A 22,186-nucleotide genomic window follows, 5' to 3' on the forward strand; every position below is an offset into this window, starting at 1 on the left:
GCCTTTCCAGAAAACACACAGCAGAGGATGGGGTGGGCAGGGGCGGGGGGGAAATCCTTCTTTCCACTCCTGGACTGGCTCCTACATGGAGATGAGCTTTGCATCTTAATGGCTGCTGGGGAACAGGCTGTCCCTGGTACTGGGGTGGGGGGGGGGGACAGGGACGAGGACATCCTGCACCTTGCACCCTGCAAAGCCCCAGCTGAAATGCTTCAGGAGGGTACCAGAGAGCAGCGACAACAGCTTGGGCAGGCTGGAGCGGGCAGCGAGGGAGGAAAATACGGAGGCACGTTGCACGGGGGCTTTTACGTTAGCTAGGGGAAAAGAAATCCACCCTGCAGAGCCCTGACAGGGACCAATCCAGGCCAAGCAGGGAGTAATCTCAGACCAAATATAGCCTGCGCTGCAGATGAGGGCTCACAGCAGCGTGCTGCCTTGCACTTGGCTGGGGGTGGCCTCAGAGCTCATTACAGGCAGCTGCTTCCAGCCCGGCGCCTACCACCTTCTGCTGATGCCCTCTCCCCCGTCGAAGAGGGACACGCAGTCGGCGAGGCTGCGACCCTCCTGCTACGGCAGCCTCCTCTGCCCACGCCCCAGACTGCCTTCACAAACTGTATTTAATTTTTTTTTTTTTTAACTGAAAACATCTGGACTAAATAACAAGCCCATAAATAAAAGGAAAAAATTGAGGCGATCTGTCAGTGTAGGAAAGGAAGATGCATTGTTTAAAATGGGGGGAAAAGAACCGGCATTTAAGACAAACCCACAAATTTTCAGCTCTACATTAGCTTCAGGCAGAAAAAGATTTGTATGGCTGTAGCAGCACCAGGGCTCTGCCGAGAACCCTCGCACCAAGGCAGTGTCCCTCCCTCCTCCCCTGCCAGCCTGCCTGAACAAAGGAGGGGAGCGGAAAGGCAGGCAGGGGCCAGGGCAGAGCCAAAACCCAGCGCCAGCCGGGGCTGTGCTCGGGAGACCCCGACACCCGTGCACCGTGGCAAGGCAGGGCTGGTTTCAGCCTATGTTATTCTCGTCCTCGTAGGGGCCAGCAGCACCCACCGCCCCGCACGCCAGCTCCGGGAGGGGCGGGCAGGGCAGGGGCAGCCGCACAAGCCCAGGCAGGGGTTGCAGAGGTGCAGGGACGCCGACGGACATTTGCACATCACCCGCTACCAGCTATCCCCGTTTTAGACCTGCAGTGATGCACAGCTCAACCATTTCCTGCCAAGGAAAGAAAGAGCTTATTTTTAGTTTTAAAAAAAGTAAGCTTTCTGGGGTGGTGCAGGCTCAGCGCCCCGTCCCAGAAGAGCCCAGTTGTAGCTTTCTCCATATGAAGGTGCCACCGGCCCCGGCACGGCCGCTTGCCTGCCATGACACACAAAGCCTCATTGAGGAGGACGAGTTAATTTGGAATTTGTGCCAGAAGACGCAGGAGCAAACTCAGGCATGGGTCTCTTCATAAAGCAACGAAACACTCAACAAGAGGATCTTTCAGTTGCTCATGGGATGGGAAATGTTTTACATAGTGGCACCCGAGGCAAGGGCTGCGCAGACCCGGTGGTCCTCTGGCCAGGGACGGGCTGGCACCCGAGCTCTCCCGTGCCGGGATCTGACCCTGCTTCCACAGCTGCAGCCAGGACAGGCTCAAATTCAAGTGGGAAATTGTTATGCTCCTCACCCACCTCCCAGGAAAATCAGTGGTACTAATATGTCAGCGGCTAAAACCAGCCTGAGACACAGAACAAGGCAAGAGCATCATCTTTTCCAGCAATATCATGGGAAAAAAAAAAGTCCACTTTATTTCAATAAACACTATATTTACAACGGCTGCATTATCAGAAAAGGGACTTCTGTACGTGGATGATAAAGCAGGATGTATCCAAATTTCAAACAAAACAGGCATCCCTTTTGAAGGACTTATCGGCATGGAACACGCAGCAGCAGGGCTCACAGCAGGAGCACACTCCTGGCTAAAACCACTCTGCTCTGCCTAACCCAGACCCTGCAGAACTAAAGCTGAAAGACGTCCTTGCCTACACCGTAACATCTCAATGAGTCCAAGGCACAAAAGAGCCAACACTTTGCTTGAGGAGACTTTAGCGAGCAATATCCATATCCAGGGCTAAGTCAGCTAAGTTGGCTATGGTGACCACTGAGTTAGTGGATCACCAGTTTGCTGTCCTTAAATATGGCCATGCAGATGTCCACAAACACAAGAAGCACTGATACAAAGTCTGTACACCAAACTTGCTCGTTTTCCTTGAAGGAGACTCATTTTTCTCCCTTCTAGCCCACACAAGAGATATGTAACAGAAAGGGTTACATGAGCAGACAGTGGAGAGATGCTCCGGGGAACCGAGGGGCACACCAATTAAGCCACGATTGCTGTGAATGCATGGGACTGGAGATGAGAGATCAGAGCCTCTATAATCATTGTGCACTTAGTCCCCCCATTCTGAGCAGCTAATGACAACTTCCAGCCAAAAATCATGGAGATAACCAGTCATTAAGCAAATGTTATAACCCTAGAGAAGGAAAACGCACTGCATAACTAGAGCCAGCACAGTTATGGGTCAGTAACAGAGGAGCATCCCCAGGCATTAGCTAGCTGAAGCAACTCCATGCACTAGGAGAGTTTTTTTAATCTCCACTCAGAATAAGGCCTGTGCAACTAACGTTCCCAAACATCAGGATTTTATGAGCCTCTGCCTTACAGCTCCGTAATAAAACAGCCTCAACAGGAGATCCCATTAAACTGATCAGGCATCCTCAAGAACCAAAGCAGGCTTACAAAGCCATCTACTCACGACCCTCAATGCCAGACCCAGTGAGCTCTGGCTGTGTGCAGGTGCCTCTGTGTAGACAAGTCCTGGCAGTCACAAGGAGAGATTTTGGCACTGGAAAGCACCAAAGGGTCATTCTTCCCAAACAGTTGGCTCTTGTAAATTAATGGCAATGCCACAGCACGCAGACAGCACAGGAGAGCCCTAATCCCACCCAGCATCACGCAGCTTGGCATGACGGCAATGGGCAGCACTCCCCACACAAGTGGTTGTCTTGAGATGTAGTGTAGCTACACAACTGCCTGGAGGAAGCTGAGTCTTCTAACCCCACCAAGCTCCAACCAGGAGAGGAAAATCATTAATTCAGAGTGTGAGAAAGGCTTCGTGAGGAATGCAGGAGAGACAGAAAAGCCCTTCAGCAGTACAGTTCGATAATTATCAGGGTAATATATTTCTGATTATGCAAAACATCACTATGAGGAACGAGTCTAAGGATCAAGCCTTCAGTTCACGTACTATATACTTGCCCAGATTTTGTTTCCCAAGGCCAAATGCCCGAGCTGGGCCACGCTCTGTGAAGCCATCCTTCATGTTAGCAAAGTCAGAAGCTCTGTATATCTCCATGCATATCTCCTAAGCATCAGGACCCAAGTAACCTCAAGCTCTACAAAGTCAGCTGCTATTCCTCCTGAAGACACATCAAGTCACCCATTTTGCCATACTTTTTACACTGGTTTCTACAGCAGGAATTGAAGCACTTGTATGATTTGACAAAACGAGATCCAGATCACCTTGGGGAAGCTACCCTAAATGGCATATAGTTCGGAGAAAAATGGAGGGGTTTGAAGAGTACGTGAAGACACAGTTGCTTTTTAGTAATCAACTAGTTGTCTCCATCTCCAAGGCACTTCTAGTTAACAGCCCTGTGAGTAATATGAAGACAGACTGCACAAGCCAGGAGCGGATTGCTAATATAGCTGCAGACAACAGCAAGCAAAACAGGAAGGCAGAGGCCAAGGCAACAAAATGTTGATCGAGTTACTGGGAACTTCTAGAATGAGGGGTTGGGGACATTACCTTTTTGAGCTTCAAACATTGCCTTCCCATCACACAGACATAGCCCTACGCCTGCCCATTAATTAAAGCAGTGCAAAAAACCTCAACAGGCTGCACAGGTATTTTTGAGATATTTTGCTTCAGTTATAAGCCAAGTAACGAAGCAGAACCATGCTGGACTACTGGGTGCTATTCAGCCCTCGTGGGGATTGCTTAGTCTCACGTCTTCTCCTCCTAGCTTTGGTACTTTTCCCCTCCTTCGCCCACCCATTCAGAGACTCACAAGACAAGCTATCATCAATGCCATCTACCACTGCACCTCCTGCCTACTCAAGCAATACAAGCTGCTCTACTTGGAAGAGTAATAAGGAACTCACCGAGGGTTTTGTTTTCATTTTGAAGAAGCAGTTTGTCCTCCCTCACCCCCAAACACCCAGCTCCGTATCTTAAACGAAGATGTTAGTCAAGAAACAACACTCCTATACAGCACAAGGAAAACTGTTGTCAAGGCTAAGTTATTAACAGAAGAAAAATTTCTCCACTTGACAGCTGAGAGAAGCCTGTTTACAAATCTGTTTGAACCATTCCTCTTCAGCATCTCACGAGGAGCCGTTCCTCCAACCCCTACTGAGAGCCACTTCTGTGCTCTGCCCCTCTCCTCCTCCCAAACCATAAATCAGCTCTCCCGGGTCTCCAACACTCCTCTCCCTAGCTTCTCGCTGCAGTAAAGCTCCAGTCCCCACACATGCATCTCTTTCCTTTTCAAAATGTTAAGACCTGCCGATAGTTGGCAACAGCAAAATTAAGTAAGAACTAATCACCACATTGGGCTTTTCAGTCAATAAAAGGTGGATTACTTCTTCAACTATTACCTGTTCAATTTAAGACCTAGGTGTGGATTTGTAGCCACCAGCCAGCGAAGGTATAGCCAACACCACTACTGAAGGAAAAAAGTAAAAAATCCCCCATGCACATACGCAGCCCAGTCCCACTTGGTCCTGCTGAGGCCAAGCCACTGAAGCTACAGTATATTGACCTATTCCAGATTTCCTCACAGACTAGCACTTGCACCCACAAAGTTAAGAGTTCTTCTGACCTAGTTTCTCCTTCCTACCATGTCAGTAGAAAAAGCAGCCATTCTGTACACCCCCCACAAATACGAAATGGGAGCTCCAAGCCAGTAAGGAACATGTAGAGACCTGGAAACAAAGATTTTCCAAACCAAGATGATGCATTTGTACCACTGCAGACAGTGGGTCCCACAGCCCCAGACACAGTAGGGATACCAGGAGAGAACAACAATGACTACACTGACATATATAAAGCTAACCTTCCCCCAGCAGGGCACGCTGGAGCAGCCCAGCCTAAGGAAAAGCCATCCACGAGCTACACACTTAGGCTAATCAAAACAAGAAGGGTCCAAGCCTCCTCTCTGTTCCTTCAAAAGCCTAACCTAAGCATCGCTAGCAACAAGGTGACTCCATCTCATCCTGATGTCACTCAAGCAAGAGGCAACGAGTTTTGACTTGAAGCTAATGAAGGTCAACTTCTGGCCTCCATGAGTGTCACCATGGTAAGAAGATGCTGACTGAGATATTCAATAACCCTTAAGACAATACAATTCTACTTACTCTTCATTTGAAGTTGGACACCCTCCAAATCAGACAATCCTCTCTCATTTTTAAAGCTCTACAGCACATCCCATAGATCCCCAGGACAGCCTCCATGAATTGTTTGCAGTTGTATGATAAGCCCTCCTTCCAGTTCACAGAAGACTGTTCATCTAGAAGAGTTAGAAGTCAATCAGTCCAGAAGCACTAGCAAAAGCACTACTGCTAAGTGAACCCTGAGGTTTTCAACACCGTGTTAGATGAATGCAGCCTCAGTACAATCAGCCACTTCAACATATGCCTAATTCAAGCACACAACGTCAACGGGACAATATATAAAAGGCTTGGCTAAGCTCAGTGCCTCTAAAAAGCTACAGTGCCAATTATAAATCATATCTATAGTCCCCAGAAGATCTAAAGTCACTACTGGTATTGTACCATGCTTCTTCGGATGCAGACATCAATTAGAGCACAGCAGCTGGACACTCTCCTCACTGGAAGTCACTTATCTGCAGTTTCAGACCAATAAGATATTATTCCTAAATGTTTAGATCTTATCCCTCTGAGAAATAAAGGGTTTCACCTCGGCCAGCAAATGTTTGCATCAAGCTGAAATTGCTACCTACTAGTAAATGCTGCCAAAGGTTTATGGGGTCTCAGAGGAGTTGGTTTAATTACTTACCAAAGCAGCTGTTTTAGGAACCACAGCCTCTTAACATACCACTCCTTGAGGCACACTTTGAAAAGCAAGGTTGCTGCCAAGCTCACACCAAAAGCAGAGAGCCCTCTCTCATGTGCAGGAAAAAAACTCAGTCTCCAACAGCAGGTCACATTTGTGGTTTGGTCTGTGGATGTCTGTAGGGGTGACAGCTCAGAAGCCAGTTTGCACCTTTGCAAGTCACTGCAGACTGGACATCCCAGCTTCTGCAGCCCTCACAGGAGACTGCTGAGGTCAGCCTTCTGGGATTGCCTTTGTGAAGAAAAGACAACCTTGCTCCACCCTTGTAGTGAGAGTTGTGGCCAGAGGAATGCCTTAAAACAGGAGAATGTCTCACTTCCAGATGCATTTAGGAGCAAAAAAAGCAAAGCAATCTTAAACCTTTTGCTTTTTAAAAGTAGGATGGTTTTGCACCTCTATGTCTGTTTTTAAGTTATGGTTGAGGACATCAGCTGAGCTGACCAGGGAAAAGTTGACAGGGATGAAACTGTTATGTCATTGTGGCACCAACAACCTACAGACTACAGCCTTCAACAGCAGGGATCTGTGCAACAACCAATATACAGGCCGGGCGTGTATGCATGCACGCCAAGGAGCCTCGGAGAGACTTAAAGCCAAGGGAGAGCTGAGAAGGCACGTGGGCCAGAGCGGTGACCATTCGTGTTCACCCAGCAGCAGCAGATGAGCATTACAGCCAAAGATACCGCACCTGGGAGGGCTTGGTCTTGTGGAGCTGCCGGAAACCCTTCATGCCATCCGGACAGAACAGGAGCAGGAGTTACACTACACATTGGTCTTAAGGAAGACAACGTGGGTGGAGAGCCTTGCCCATCAGAAATCACTATGTCCCAGTTTGAAGTGATTGCCATTACTTTTTAATATTTTGTTGAAAACAAGGCAGAGTCCCTATATACGTGTCTGGGGAAACATCACCTCCCTACTGCATTCAGCCAAGTTTCTCACACCAGTCCAATTTTCACAGATCATCTGAAGATGGGAGTTATCTGCTGATTTAGTGCTTTCCAAAGAGTTTACCCATTGCCTGTCACTTTTCATCAGCTCCTTACGGTTGGTTCTGCAAGGGCTGGTTAGCAGAAGAGGATCAGATAACTCTCTAGTAGCAATAGTTTCAAAAAAGGACAATATGGGGAGCAAATTACATGGAATTATTGAGCATTCAACTAGTTGCAGAACTCTACAAGATGCAGCCAATAGACTGTAAAAGACAACTATACTCAACAAGCTCCCAAAACTGTGCATTATAAACACATTTTTTCATAGAATTGTCTTGACAAAGCAGCAAATTATTTAAAAGAATATCAAATACATGTTAATTTCTGTGTTTCATATCTGGAAAGACCTTTCTCACCCAAGAATTAACAAGTTTCGGGGAAGGGGGAGGGAAGGCTTCTCACCCTTTTCCTACATTTCACAGGCTGCCTCGAGTAATGCCAGACTCGGCAGGGAGTCTGAAGGTTTGGTCTTGACAGACATTCACTTAAACTGGGGGGGGAAACAAGGTCCCACAGCAAAAAGCAAGCTCCTGCCTGATATATGCCAAAAAAACGGCCTGAAAGGCAGAGACAATTCACAGTCCCTGAAATGATTTGCAATAATTTTTTGCCAGGTCGTAAAGTATTTCCCATAGCAAGACTTCTGTATTTCTTGAGGCTTCTGACATTGTGAAACACGCTTTCAAATTCAGGAAGATGCTTTTTATTTCAAATCCCAATGCCCCAAGTTACTAAACTTTGGGTGGGGCAAGGATTATTTAGTTTAGTTCATTGGATATATGCATTACAACAGCACTTCAGCCAAGACAAAGCAGAGGGACCTTTCTCACACAGGCATCCTAAGAATATGCGCTGGTTTTGCTTTGCAAGTCACCACGGTGCCCCGTAAATCCAACCACCGCCTTCTGCTTTACGGGATCAATTGAGCTGCCTGTGAAATTACAGCCCCATGACACCTCCCTGCCTTGGGAGCTCTCTGCTACCTCTGGTCCCTGGAGCCAGCTGTGACATTATCTGGCCTCTGCCTACCAAACACTCTTGCTAGAGCTCCAGTTTTATTTACGGGCTCTCGCAAGCAGGCTGGAAACATTAACACAACACGCACATGGCAGCAAAGCAAGCCCTGTAAGACCACAGGTACCAGCCTGCTGAAGACCAGTACAAAATGGGAAAACAAAGCCGGCAAAGAAGTCCATAATACTCAGATTTTCAACAGAGAAATCCCACCTGGCAGCAGACCAAGCCCTCCTGCAGGCACAAGGTGCCCCAGCAGCTCAGCATCCACCAGCTGCCCATCTCAGGCGTGGAGGAAGCTCTTCAGGTCCACCTTCTCCAACCCAAAAAGAGACAACTGCACGTCCCCAAGCAGGATTTGGCCCACAGTCATAAGTGGTAAGATTAATCATGTGGGCGTAGGGATGTGAAAAGGGGATGGGAAACATTCGTAACTGCTTCTAAATTAATTGCCGTTATTGTTATTTGATTTGCTAAACCCTCCAGGGCTAGATTTTATTTTAGAAAACTATGAACATATCAGATTAATCAACTTAAAATAAATGGGCTCAATTTATTTATTTCTGCTGTATCTACTCCTCTTTAAGCTTGGCAAGTCACTGCATTCTTTCCGTCCTGTGAAAGAAAAAGAACAGAGGTTTTGATTTATTATTATTTTAAAGGAACCTCTACAAAGCTTTGCGAGTTTAAATCACGGCAAAGGTATGCTGTGAAGGAGGACAACTGCAAGACTGGAGCTGGTTTCCATACGCCGCAGACACCGGCTCTGCACTGGGAGCCCACCGGGAGAGTCTCCACACACAGTGCAAGCAAATCAGATCTATTCACCAATATTTTAGACATCCAGAGAGTGGAAAGATACCCTACCACACAGCAAAGCTTGATGAGCAAACACCAAAGGGGCCATCCTGGTGCGAGACACCCAGTCCCAGCCACACTTCTTGCAGAAAAGTCCTGCCAGGAGGGAGACGGGAGGGAGAAGTTTAATCTTCTCTAGCCAGACTTCACTGTTCCCGAGTCCTCTGGAAGTTGGGTCAGCATTCTTCCTCCCTCCTAATCCCCTGCCCTCAGCTTTAGCAACACAGCGATGCCTCTGCCAGCAAACTAAAAAGAAAAGCCCTCACATATATTATGCTGGAGAAAATTAATCTTGTGTTCCACAGAATATTAAGTGGATTACATCTACAGCCTCCAAGGAGAAAAATGTTGATTTCCATATATCTTGTGCTATTATTCACCTCTATTAGTTTTTCTACCAGCATAACATTAGTCATGATAATTTCCCGTTATTCAGTGCAGAGCTCAACTGGCTCAACAGACCAAGCAACAAGAGCAAGAGTGGGTCCTCTCGGTGGCCACAAGGAAGACCAAACCACTGTGGCAACGTTGCTGCAGAGGACAATGTTCAAGGTGAAGAACAAAGCCAGCTTCATTTTGGTTTTTGGACAACTTCATGGCAGGATCACCCTTGAACATCAATGTCTCCTTGTAAACAGAATAGCAGAGATCCTTTAAAAGAAAATTGCTAACATACTTGAAGCGTGCCATTAAACTAGATACAGTAAACGTGGCAAGATGGACATTGCTGACCCCTGGGGAATCATGAGGTGGGGGGGGCGGCAGGAGAACCACCAAAAAAATCTTGAGGTGCCAGATCTCACACCCAGAAGGGAGTCCCGACCGCCGGCTGAAGGAGAAGAACAGCTCCCGAGGGTGATCCCCACTGTGCATGGGAGCACCAGCTCCCCACCCGCGGGCACTGCAGCCACCACCAGCACCCTTCCTAAACACCCTCACCAGCACGGGAAGCCCAGCCCTCTGTTCCCCGCATTCCGGGTAACCATTCAAACCATTGCAAAGTGCCACCAGCTGATACTAGAGTTTTACACTTTCTTTGCAGAGGTGTTAATGACTCTAAAAAAGCACAAGACTCAGCTAAGCAGCTTTAATACCATTTAAACGCTTACCATTAGGAGAAACTGAGAGAGCTTGCAAGGGCCAGACTCTCAGAGGGCGGCATATCCATTGAAGCTGCTGCTCATGTGAGAGGAGTGTAAATTACTCAGCACGGAGTAAGCAAGATCAAAGCCGCTCCGAAAGGATGCAACCCACTGCCAGTGATGCAAACTCAGCCCAAGCTTTTCTGAATATTTCACAAGCAGGCTGATGAGTTTAAGGCCAAAAGGACCGTTTTGATGATGCTGCACAAAGTAAGGTAGGAAAGGAAAAGAAGTTTCAGGAGATGTGCTTCTTTCTAGACACGATACACAACCAAGAACTCAGCCCCAGCTTGATGCACAGAGAGACTCATACTTTCCCTTTACATCTCACAGGTCTGCACAGGAAGAGGCACACCACTTCTCAGCTGTAATTCCCAGGCTCCATCCCCTTTTTTATAGTTCCTAGAATAATTTGAATTCTACACAATAAACGTCAGAGCTGATAAGAAAAGCCTTATCGGATGAAGTAACTTACAGCTTCCCACGTGGGCAAGGCAAAGCGCTAATGGCTACAGAAGCAGATAAGGGTGCTCATAACCAGCAATCATATCCATGCAAGAGCTTCAGCAACAACACACTGTCTTAGAAAGTAAAACAAATAGCACAACAAACTCTGCCCGGCCACCCTAAATCCTCAGAGGGCTGTCTGCGGCACCCAGCATCACCTCATCCCACCCAGCAGACCCGGCTGGCCCATCACCGTCTCTCCTGGCCAGAGGGGAGGGCAACTGCAGCAGTTTTACTGTAAGCAACTGCAACGCATGCTCAGCTGAGCTCCAGTCCACCTTACAGCCCCAGGCTACAGCGAGGAAGACAAATTACTATGAGACCAAGATGCCCTTGTAATCCTTTCCTCCTCTGAAGATCTGACGTATTGGAAAGGAATATTTCATTACACTGGGAAACCAATTCAGCTATCAGTGCTTCCCCAGGCTGCAAGTGCTCTGAAGCCAAGACGGAGTTTTCGGTCGGGGCGACACCGAGTATCGTGCTACTACAATTCACACGGTAAGAAAATTCAGAGTTCTGCAACTGGATCCCTGTTAAATTTAGCATCTATCCTGGGGCCCAAACAAACTCCAGCACCGCATCTCGCCATTGCCAGAGGTCCAGATTGTTCAGTAATATTGAAACTCGTGGCAGGCTGCCAGCAGCACGGTCGCCCCTTGTGTTCCCCACATCCCTCACTCTAAAGCAGAGACGCAGGATGCGATCCTCACCACTGAGTTCGTCCAACAACTCTAACCTGTTGGGTATTATCTCTCCATCTGATTTCCCTCCTGAAAATTGACACCTGCATGTTATTTCCCTTCCTTCATGTCCCAAACCTCACTCTGTGCTGGCAAGTATACAAGAAAAGCATTTATTCAAAGGAATTTGCTCATCAAGTCTTGCGGACACCGAAACCACATTATCTAATCTTAGGAGAGCAGAGCTTAATGGCTACAGCACAGGATGAGAGGCCAGAGGGTTTGACTTCTCCTCCCAACTCTGCCAGGGCTGCATCGCCTGTAAGCAAATCTAGAAGATGCTTGACCCCTCCTCACCTTGGTTTCCCCTGCTATGAGACTATCCTAGCATTCCTTTCCTCACAGGGGATCTTATCTATAAATTCCTCATTAGCATCTGAGAGTTATGCACCTCCGGATGCGTATGTAAAGCAAAGTATGAAAGAGTGGAGAAGCAGCACTGGCCACGGAGCCTGGAGACACATCCTCTTCAGTGTATTCTGGCAAACTGAACCGCACTGCACTCCACATTTGTGCTTGGAGAGAAATTTTAATTCTTTCCCTCTACAGGGGAAACAAACAAACAAACAATTTCTTTCTTCTTGAGAAAACTCAGAGAAGAGATTAAATTCTGGGTCTCTAAGTCAAGGAAATCATGCGAGATTCTTCCAGCAAAGTATCCAGAGACCCCACCACCTCTAGCTAGTTGCCTGTAGGATTACCCCATAGGCAACACCACCACAAAACAGAATAACCCTCCCTTTCCCACCCTTGCTCTGGAAGCCACTGAGTACAGAACCAAACTGATCAGAAGAAAAGCTGGAAGTCTACTCTTACTGTCCTACAAAAGCTGGATGTGGAGTCGGGGTAAATCCAGACCCAGCACAGACGCTCCCACAGACAAAGACCAGAGCCCAGCTCACGGGGCCTCATTTACAGCACGGCTTTTGCTCAGCTTTGCCCTGGCACTGCAGCCTTTGGGGGGGTACTCCAAGCACTTCTGGTGGGGTGCAGAAAGGGCTTCTTCTGGTGTTAACAGAAACTTCTGGTTGGAAAACAACTGAATATCAACAAGCGAGGTAGTATTTCAGCTCTTTTGGGGAGGAAGGAAAGTCACCCCATCCTGACCTGTCCCATCTTTCCCAGTTGCCTCAGCTAACCTTGTAGGTAGATCACATCAACCACACCGGTGCCAGCAACAGCCACTGCACCAGCTGGGACTGCTCCAGTACAGCCAAGACCTTTGCTCCTAGATGGGTCCACAAACCTCCTGCTTCCCCCTGAGTGGCAAAAGACAGTGCAGTGAAGGACAGAAGGTATGTCCGCTCTGGTCTAGCTAACATGAAACAGAAAGGTCTCAGAGGAGCAGCTGGCCCAAGAACCTGAAGAAAAAAGAAAATGCTCAGCTCTTTTAAAAAGAGAAGAGAAAAAGGTCCTATTGTTCCATAATTAATGGAAAGCAAAAGAGGTTTTATGGACTCATTGAGCAACAGAGGGTGAGCATTAGAAAGCACATTTCAGTATTTCATGATCACAAGGTGAGCTGCTGGCATAATACTGACAAAGAACATAAATGCTGATATCACAAGGCAGTTATGAAACTTGGGGTTTAAATGCTGAATAACAATAACGCAGTAATTAAGTCTCATAAGTGATTTTTTTTCTTTTTTTTTTTTTTTTCCTTAACTGCAAAGTAGATGCTGCAACCTTCAACTGAGGCATGACTCTCTGGCGAGGTGTACACATGACGGATGCCCCCTGCTCCCACCACCTCACAGCACCAGGGATCCATCCCACCCCACAGCCTTGCCACCAGTTACATTGCTTCTTCAGACCTGCCCCAGGGGAGGCTTAAAGATCACACCAAGGGAGAGGCTGCGAACCTGCAAGGAGCATGAGAATGAGGGAATGAACCTGAGTAACTGCACTTTGCGAGTTAACTGCTAAACCCTGAACAAGCTTCTCAGCCTTCCTCCCCGATGGTTTTTGACACAAGCACGTGCTCTCATGAATTGCTCCAGTGTGACCAGGACACACAGTCTCCCCTACAAGACACATAATATAGAGCAGCAAAATGTCATGAAAATCAAGGGCAAACGAACACAGAAGACAGTCCCTCCCCCTACCACCACTTTTATTTTTAGGCAGCCAGATTAGCTTGGAGCAGTTTTACTCATTCCTGATAATGAGCAGGGCTCTTGCATCTTCTCTTGAGGACGTTTCCTCTGTGCAGGCACTTTGCTTTACACCAGCAGCACGGAAGAGGTCACATCAACCGGCAAAAGCAAAACCACAACTTATTGTGAAAGGGTCTTGAGAAAGTGACTCCGGCTTTGAACTTATGTCCTATCTCCATCTCCCTTATCGACCTCACTGCTTCATTTTTTTGGGGGGTATGGTCTCTCCACCTACAAGGCATCCCTCCCTTTGAACCACATGATAAAGCCTTGCCTATTCAAAAGTGTAATGCTTTTACTCCACCTGCTTCTCAGAGGATGTGAGCTGGTACACCTTGGAAGTGCAGGTCTCTCTGTAAAGGACATTTGGCCTTCCCAGGCCTGAACATGTGTAAGACGTGATGGAGAGGCAGCCCAGCCATCCTTCAGCCTGTAGTGCTCTACCCCAACACAGCAACCCCAACTCCACTCATGGCAAAGAAACTATGGCACCCCCAGGTCTAAGGGCCAGTCTGGAGATCACCCCAGGAGGAGCTGGCACCCGGGATCCAGATGCTCAGTGAAAACCAACAGCACTGGTTTGCTCTACCAAAGAGCAAAAACCCTCCTTACTGTGGGTTCCCTCTGGTGCTGAAGCTGATAAGGATGGCAAGAGAGGCATGATGAGAGCTCCCGAGAGCTGCCACAGCAGCAGGACCTCTACACTAATGGTGGGAACCTGCTAAAGAAGAGGATGATAATTATCAAAGGAGCAAGACAAAATGGAAGATGTGTAGAAGATTTGGGTCCCACTGCACTGGCAGTTTCTCTTCAGGAAGAGATGTTCCTCCGTCCCTCAGAGAGATCTGTTCCTAAGGTGCTACACATCAATTTTCTGCAACGCAACCACTCGTGCATTCAATGTCCTTTCATTGCTTCAGATTGCCTTGACAGCAACATCTGGGTGTAAAGTTTTCCTCCTTCAGGTCCATCCTTTCTCATCTCCTCAAGCCTCAACCTTCCTCCACAGCCCTTCACCACCACCCTCCTATCTCCCTGAGGACCACACTGGTGCTGTGTAAGGCAGCAGAAGCTGGTAGTCTGGTCTGGACTGCAAACAAGCAAGGTCCAGAGGGCAAGATACACCTTGAAGCAGGTGGCAGCAGTGCAGGACAGTGGAGGTAGACAGCTTCTCACCTGGAAAATGAAAGCATGGCAGAAGCAGCCCAGAGATCTCCGGCTGTTGCAGTGCATCACTCGGGGAAGAAAGAAGGCAAGGCCTCACATATTTATTGCCATTTTTTCTTCTGAATTTTCAATAAACTGCTTGGAGTCTTCTATTTGCCCTTTGGATTATGATCTTTTAGGAAGGCCTTTTTTCCATGCTTCTCTACAATTATGAGATCTAGGAAAAAAATAGTCCCCTCTCAAGGTAACTTCTGGTGTCAGGACTTCACAGGATTTCATGACTGCAGACAAAATCATCAGGCTTTTGACAAGTTAGAAACCTCTCCCAGGAGCAAGGTGCCCCTCTGCTGTACCTTCCTCTTGCCCCTCTGCTACGTGAAAGGGCAGAGAAGAGCGTGCCTGGGGCACCAACCCCCAGGCTGAGCCCAGGGACTAATCCACCTTGGGATTGCCCTTGGTGATTGCTTCTTGGTGAGCTCCCGCGCCTGGTCACAAGCACCTTCACACCAGGCTCTCGTTTTCTTCTGTGGGTTGCAAAACCTCATTTGTTGAGGAAAACCACTAGTTCAATATGAGGAAGCATCTAAGACAGCTAGTAGATGATTAACAAGTGAGTGCTTGCGTCAGTTGCTAAAGGAGCACCACAGGTTCCTTGTAGCCATAAAAAAAACTTCTCACCCTGCACCCATTTGGCAGGCATCGGAGATGAGGAGTTGGCGGAGAAATTGTGCCTGGCAAAGCCCTCGCTGCAGGGGACAACACGGCCACAGACTGTTAGCTCTTAACCTCCCTCTCCCCCAGGCTCCTAACAGCAGGTCTCCAGCCCAGAGCTCCCCATCAGTGGCACCCCAGGGACCTTCCCATGGAGGATCTCGTTCCTACCTTCCTGCTCCCCCATCAGCCAGGCTGCCCTCAAGACCTCCCTCCCCATGGCTAAGCCCTTGCCAGGCAGCCTTCGCAAAGGTGGCCACAGCTTTCCATGCTCGCTGCACAACTTAGCACCTACCCACCTCCCTCCCACCAGCAGGCACTTGCCCTCCGGCCAGCTCAGCCATCTGGCAGGACAGACAGCTATCAGGGTCCCCACCCTGGGGCAACATCACGTCAACACGTGCTGGGGAGGAGAAGTACAAAGTGTCGTGTGGCTCTTAAACCAAGGCCAAAGAAGTAGCAGCATATCCGCTCAGGGCCTTTGCCTTTCCATGCTAGAGTCCCCCAGAGCCAAGTAAAGGTGCTTCAGCACTCTTAAGCATCAGCTATTTTTAGGCAACAATATCCTGAACACCCTTCTTCATCCTGGCTTTTATATCGCACAATGAAGAAGTTACTGGGATTTGGCACTTTCTTCTTAACAGGCCATCATTAACAAGTGACTCATATTATATTGCAGCATGAGTCATCTTGGCAGAGGTCACCATCATAAGCGACAACTAGTCTTCAATTATTTCCTTCAAGTGGAATTAAAGGTATATTGTTATGCTAATTTTACATCTGCTCCATCCTATCTTTCCATCCACTGTCTCCGGAGCAACCTGGGGTTTCACTTCACGGCCCAAACTGCCTCTGGAAGAGCTTTTCCACCACGGTGTAGTTACAGGTTGTCACAAAACCTGGGCACGCCAATGGCAAGTCTTCTGGATGGGTTTTCAGCTACGGCATCGAATATCTAAAGCAGCTCTCCATCCCTCCTCCCAGTGCTGCTCCACAGGGACAACAAGCTGCTGCCCTTGCCACCCTCCTGCTCTGTTCATACTTTACCGTGACGATTTTCCAAGGATCTGGGGCTTGCCCAGTGCTCAAACACAACCACCTTCAGGCTGCCACACCACACCATTGCCCCAAGCGCAGGGGCAAAGCCCAGCAAACAAAAGCACTTTGAACTACGCCCAGCTACACGTGAACATTGAAGAAACTATTACAAGCCAAAAGCAGGGCAGGTAGAAAAGGAGGCATTTTCAGCCATTTTCTAGCCAAGCGGCCCCACATTTCAATGTGACTCCGGTCTCTCCCCTCCGTTCCTGCTCCCTTCACTCATCCCACACACAATGTGCCCATCACAGCTCCCCAGCCACTGAACCAGAAGAAGACAGCATCCCTGCCAGGGCAGGGCACAGCCGCTGCAGGGCACTTGGCTCGGGGAATGTGGTTTTACCCATTAGAAAACATGGCCATTACCAGTCCGGTCACCAGCAGAGCACTCAGTGTTTATATTTATAGCAAACACAGTCACACTGGCTGCAAGGTTCACTTTGGAGAGCATTTGTAAACCACTCTCACTACTGGAATCCCATTTAGCTATTACAGCCTCTCCAGCCATACTAACACACTGATCCCCACAGAATAGCAACAGGAAGAGCAGAGTCATCATACTATTTACTGAAGCTAATCAATACGTAAAGGCTGAAGATCTATTGCAGTGAAGACAGCCTGTCTGCATAGCCAGAAAATGCATTTAAAGCCCTTTCAATTTTGTTGCCTTGGCCTCTGGTTTTGCTCCAGGAACACAGTTTCCTTGCACACCCATCTTTCTTTCGTCCCAAAATGGTGGCATCTGCATACACACGAGAGAAGCCCCCCACGAACACCTACTGTGAGTATTCAGTGGGAAGATACAACACAAAAAACACAAGTTTAAGGGCAGTGCCCCTTCCTTCCCAGCTAGGTTTCACGTACGAGAACAGGTCTATGGCTAATTCAGCATCTCCCATATAAGTGAGTAGCTTAGAAAATTTTGGCATGTGTTTTGAAGAAGGTTTATGTGCCAGGTACAGGGACACAGGCTGTGCCATTCATAGGCACGCTAGCCCACCATGCTGTCCTCCTCCACTCAAGAGGGAACAGTTAGACCCACACTAACAGTTAGAGCCATTTTTATATATATTTGTGTATATAATATACATATTTATATAAAAATAAATATATATAGCATATAAAATAACTTTGTAAGTGCCCCCACAAAGCACAGAGCATTCCTGACTTGCTGTGTTTTGGGGGTGACCACCTGCAAAGCTGAGATACCACCTGGGTATCATGACTAGTGAGTCACAACTGGAGAGATCCTACGAACTGCACCATCAAAGCTCGTTCTCCGGTTTCATCTCGGTTCGTGCTTCGGGGAGCAGAAGCACGGTAGGCAATAACCAGCAGGCTCAGTGCTCCTGGAGCACCAATGTTAGAAGGACCACCAGCTACTGGGTAAATGCAGTCGTTTTGGTCACTGTATCAGCTATATTGCCCACAGTGTTAATACATCTAAGAAAGATGGCAGTGAGGTAGGGAGGAGATCTGTACCTTCGCTTTTGCCAGTTTATCTCAAAATCATACCAAGCTTTTATGCTTGTGTACGAAAGAGAAAGGAAGAGGCAAATATATTCTGATTTACAGGGAGATTTCTATTGTTGCCCGGACATCAAACAGCACCCAATTAGTCCTGCAAGGATCTGACCCACAAATTATGAAAATAAATGCCTCCAAAGCTTTGATCTCTTGTATTTCTGTAGCATGCTACAGCGGTTATTAGACACATTTTATTAGATTCAAGCTGTGCGATCTCTTCCTCGGCAAAGGCTCTAACCGCCTCCAATGCATCCTAAAGTCTCTATCCAGCAGATTAAGGGCATGGTCCCAAACAGTCACTTCTGTCATGCACTAAACACATGACTCAGCTGGCAGTAGGCTTTTTCCTGCTGAGTTTCAAAATTAAGAGCAAAGAGAATTTGGGGGGGGGGGGGGGGAGTGTCAGCCACCTAAATTTAATTTTTTTATTCTTTGTTAGTTGATAAAGGAATACACACTCTATGCAATATCCTTGGCTTCTCAAAAGTGTTGCTTTCAGGAGAGCTAAACAATTTATTTCATTTCGCACTCTGAAATACCATTGCTGGAGGAAGCAAGCAAAAACTGTAAAAGGTTTCACGTACTCCGAAGCTGGAAACCACACGTGCGCTCACGTGAGCAGAAACACATCCACCCACCCTCGCTGCAGCGGCAGCGCTTAAAACCAAGAGGATGTTAAACTCCAACTGCTAAGGCTTTACTCAGAAGAGCAACTCACTGTTCACAGCCCGCTGCACAAACTAAGCAGCTACTGCACTTGCCAGAGGCCACGGTTGTTTTCAGCCTGAGTGTGCATGTGGGAAGGATGGGACCATGTGAACTGCTCAGGTCTCACTTACTGGCAAGAGGGTGGTGGTTGCACGAAGCCATTAATATCCAATAGGGTTGCTTTGGCAGAGGAGAGTTGGTTATCTGCAGCAGAGCAAAGCGCATGGCTTCTGCTGCACTCGGGTAATAACTCAGGAGCTGAGCACGGGGCAGTACACACCGTTTGCTCACCTAGTACGGAAGGAGGAAATGTCGGTTCTCAGCTATGCAAGACGCATCTGGATACTCCACTGCTGCCCACCTGATTAGAATCATCCATCATTTACTACCAACACACAAGCTTGAACTTCTGGCAAGCACCGCAGAGAATCACCGTGGAAAAGCAACATTCTCCATCAAAGGGAAGGAAGGCTTTCTGATCTGCCATTACAAAATAAAATCAGGCGTGCAGAGAGATATAACCGAGTTCCGACTAAACTTCTTATCAGTGTTTTCCAACCTTGGTGGCTTTTTCTCTGCTTTCACTAACAAGCCATTGCAGGAGCACCCCAGGGCTGGGCCCTACGGGCTGAGCATCCTTGTCCCTCTGTGGGAAGGGGATGCTCAGCCCCTCGCAGGGCTCATCTTAAAACCACCACAGAGGGGGAACACGGAGAGAGGGGGAGTCTCCATTTCCCAAGGATCGTGTTTGTTAGACAATCCTCCTTTAGAAATCGTAAGCGATTTACATGCAGAACTTCAAACCTTGCTTATATAAATTGTTTTCCTGAGCCCAGAGCAGACAGCCCGTCGGTTTCAACGTGTAGCCACAGTTCAAAGTGACAAAAGGGGACAGGAGGAGGGGACAGAAATCAAAGCTACTGGCTTTATAAATGGGAAATACAATCCCTCATTTAATGGAGCTATCAATGACTTAGGCTAGTGGTTTTCAACCCGCAACCTGCTTTAATGGCTGTGTGAAAGGTAACGAAGAAGATGCCTGAGCATCAGCAAATGCAAACCACGTGTGCTGGAGGCTCTACGCTTCCCGCGGGCGAGCAGGGCACCTGCAGAGCAGCCGGGGCCCAAACCGCTGCCAGCGGGGAGGAAGAGTCAGCCACAGCCCTGGGAGAAGGAACGGTGCCAACTCCCAGCACAGCTCTGCCGTGGGTCTACGCTTTGCCCCGCAATGGTCCTGGTCTCTTCTGCAGCTGGCAGCAAGAGGGGAAACAACATATATCCTCCCCAGGTACCCCTGGGTGAGAAGCTGCCTTCAGGAGGTAGGTCCTGAACCCTCAACACCATCCTCCCCACCCCAAGACACAACAGCTTTTACCGATGCTGTTCCTCTCCACCATGCACCCTTTTGCCTGTTGGAAGCTTTTTACCAGGGGAAGCATGGGAAATCTAACAGGATTCTCCCCATTTATATGTGAGGCATGAAGAAATGAGACAGGGATCAATACTCCGTCCTTGGTCTGCAGGTCAGAGGCAGAGAACTCCCGCTGATATCTGTAATTACCCTTGCAAAGTGACTGGGGGTGCATTAGAAGGAGTCAGGCAAGGGTTTGCAGAGAACAGCTCAGAGCCCAAGCCCAGGAGGTGATAGCAGCTTTCGTGTGACCTGGCCCCACATGAACGATGACTTCCAAGGACACCTCTTCCTTAGCCGAGTGATTAATTTCTGGAGATTTACATACAGATCAAATGGAAACTGTTTCTCCCTCACCCCATATAAACTGTACCACTACATTTACTAGAGTCTGGCAGATAAAAACTACGTTCACGTAGCAAGGACAAAAGCCTCCTCAAACTACTTCTTGCATGGATTAAAAATCAGACACTTTATTTTACACATACACACCAATCAAATACCTACCTCTTCATCACTTCAAACCTCAATTCAACAAAATACTCGTGCTCAAACATCAACCTGCTCAAGCACATGTTTTGCTATAAACTCACTCCAAATTAGTAATTCTTATAGCTGACCAGCACAGGAACACTACTGAGAACAGAGAGACTCTCCATGCCTTTAAAAACACCATAAACATCTTGTGGAAGAACTCCAAAGATGAGGAAGAGTAACCACAGCGCCAGTGCTGAAGGGGACACGGAGAACTGCAGAAGAGCAGCATCTGGGCTGTACAACTCCAAAATGTGGAAGAAAAATCAACCACGCAAACGGATTAGACAGAAGACAGCCTTGCTTCTGTTGTAACTTTTCATGAGCACACACACAAGAAAATGCATGCATGTGTAGAAGATAAGTGTTTGCACCACTACCAACACTCCTGGCTCAAGGAATGGAAGAGAGATGCAGAAAAAAGGCTTAGAGTTGGACTTCGTCATCCCTTTGGGATGATTCAGAGACCAGTATTGTGCTGCCAAGGTCTTATGGTTAAAAAAAAAAAAGGCTCAAAAATATATGAAGTACATGGACACAGCTGTGTTCATAGCTCACACATGCACTGAATCGCACTGGAAGAGCATAGATGAAGGCCCAGATGGAAGACCCCCAAGAGTGTCCATCCTCAGGAATTGTGGCTATGTATACATTTGTTGAAGATATGTCCCAATTTTGCATGGTAGCATATTATGTAAAGCATGGCACAAATAAATAAGCTTTTCATGTCTTTTTTTAATCTCCAGAAGTCACGTCCAGTCAAATTTGTTCCTCTTTCTATTTAGGAAGAAGGTGACCTTTGCAAAAGCTGCCCAAATTCTGTCGAGCTACAGAGTTTTTTAAAAGGTACTGGAAGAGGAAACCTAACATAATGCTGCCAGGATAATACTCCTGAGTGGTGGCTTGCAGTGCTTATCCCCCATTAAAACTTCTCCTAAATCTTTAATGATGCTGAAATATGCCATAAACTGATGAAGTTCTGCAAACAGGACAATGCCAGTATGTTTGTTTGGGTTTTATGTTTTTTTTTAATATGAGAGCTTTTATCTTCATTGACAATGATCAACTAATGCAAACAAATGGCCACTGAAACTTCACTTCTATACAAAGCAAAGCTAAAGGAAGAGTAGTGACATTTTTGGGTTTCATCCAATTCTTCCCAGCAACAGCTAATACCCACCGGCTCCTTAATTCTGTACTGTCTCCTCTCCAAGCCTGAGCATTAAAGGCCAGGCGTTTCCAAAACAACTAACGATTTTAGGATCCAGTTTCCAAAGAGTGCATGGTCAGCACTTTGCAAAAATAAATAACAAAAAGCTTGGGTTTTGTTAATGAGTTCAAAACAAAACCAACATCCAGGTACATGAAGAAAACAATTACTCCTTCCCCCAAAAGGCTTTTTTTAAATTCTCAGGCTTGCAGGAAACCCTTAG

The 22,186-nt window shown here is 47.5% G+C and overlaps 1 protein-coding gene across 5 annotated transcripts in view; it reads right to left on the minus strand.

The window, feature by feature from the left end:
• The window catches only part of TNIK (TRAF2 and NCK interacting kinase), a 167,102-nt gene that overhangs the window by 140,871 nt on the left and 4,045 nt on the right, over positions 1-22,186 (minus strand). The window lies entirely within an intron of this gene.

This window comes from Mycteria americana, chromosome 7, assembly GCF_035582795.1.
Source record: "Mycteria americana isolate JAX WOST 10 ecotype Jacksonville Zoo and Gardens chromosome 7, USCA_MyAme_1.0, whole genome shotgun sequence".
Taxonomy (NCBI): Eukaryota; Metazoa; Chordata; class Aves; order Ciconiiformes; family Ciconiidae; genus Mycteria; species Mycteria americana.